We start from the raw sequence: 1,794 nt of genomic DNA, 5'->3' as shown, positions 1-1,794 counted from the left end.
TACGATATACCTAAGTGTACATGCAACCTATGGATCTATGGTTTCATACTAATTACAAATACCCTAGAAAACGAAAATACAAAAAAGAAAAACATTCCTCTTATATAACCCTAGATCTACATGCTTGAGATCTCGTCATCCACGAAGTTACTTAGATGAGAGGATCCAAACCAAAATCCATTTAATGTTGGATTAGGTGTCTAAGCGCATAACTATAATTGGTATATACTTGACCCGAGAGTAGCATGGTCCATTTCGGGTTGCCTTCATCAAAGCAATTTGACAAGATGGATATTCGAGAAAGAGGTTATTTGTTATTTATTAATATATTATAAGAAGAATATTAATTGAGAAATCATATTATTTAATTAGTATTGGTCAAAATTTAATTTAGTAATCAAAAGAGACTAATTAAATTTACAGGGACTGATTAGGTAAATCAGTTATATTTATAGTTTGCGCTAATGATCCATATTGTTTAGGATTTGACTAAATCTTTGTGAGAGTCCATGAAGAGTTAGTCCAAAAGGCTAATGAGTTATTGGATTAAAAGCCCGGGTGAATTAGAGTTTACAAGTTGAAACCTTAGGAATTCCAAACTATAAATTAAACCCCTAAGCTTGCAAAATTGGCCACTAGTACTCCAAGGTGTAAACCTAGCCGTTTTGGTGCTCCTAGCCTCTTTCTCATTATCCACCAATTGTTCTTGGTTTTTGTGACTTGTTTGAGGCATCACACTTAAGGTGCTAAGATCATGAAAGGCCAAGTTCTACAAGCTACAACAAAGAGGTAATCTTCTAACTAGTTTTTATGATTCATGTATCAAATTTTGTATAACTAGAGAAAACTTAGATCTAAAGCATTAGGGTTATATGTGCACCATAGGGATGTTACAGTACATAAAACCTAACAGTGGTATCAAAGCCATGAGTGTTTTCTGTTATATAGATGCAATTTTATTGTTTTCAAAGTTGAAAAAATTATTTTTGTTGTCTGACTATTGGACTCGACGAGTTGGCTCATATGATCATGAACTCGACGAGTCCATAGCCTAGCTCGACGAGTTGGATCATTAGATGACGGATTTTTCGAGTTTTTGACCTGTTTTGGATTAGGATGATTACCACATACTGTTTTGGCTCATAAAATTCGATTTTACTTATATTGTAATGATCATCCCCATCCAATAACATGATGATTGTCAAACTTTAAGATAATTAATTATTTTTGTGATACTTTAAATATCTGTAGAATATGAATCATCTTGCTATTAGGTCAAATTATTAATACATAAAATTATATGATTATTTTATTAGTTTAAAATTTGAACTAAATGATATTGAAGAGCTTCATAACTTGCCCTCAAGTTATGGAACTTAGAAAGTCTCCTTTTATGACTAAAGAGAGTTACAAAACTTGTCATTAAATTTTGCAACTCAAAAGTTTTTTTTAAGGAGTTACAAAACTTGTCATCAAGTTTGGAATCCAAAAGTTTTTCAAGAGTTACAAAACTTGCCCTCAAGTTTTTGAAACTTAAAAAGTATCTTTTATGAAACATTAACTCTAGTAATTGAAAGGTTTCAAAAGGTGCAACTCTTAGATTCATAACTTAAAAATTAATTAAATAGTTTTAATTTTGAATTTTTATAACTTTGATGTTTTTGAATAGTTCGATTACACTCTTATGGATTTTATTAAGTTAATTAAATATTTAATTAATAAGGTATTATTAAATCCATAATAACATGTCTTAAGTTTAATTAAATTAAGAGTGTAATTTTTAATAGATTAAAC

This window comes from Lactuca saligna, chromosome 4, assembly GCF_052625555.1.
Source record: "Lactuca saligna cultivar CGN05327 chromosome 4, ASM5262555v1, whole genome shotgun sequence".
NCBI lineage: Eukaryota > Viridiplantae > Streptophyta > Magnoliopsida > Asterales > Asteraceae > Lactuca > Lactuca saligna.
This window is presented reverse-complemented; position numbering follows the sequence as displayed.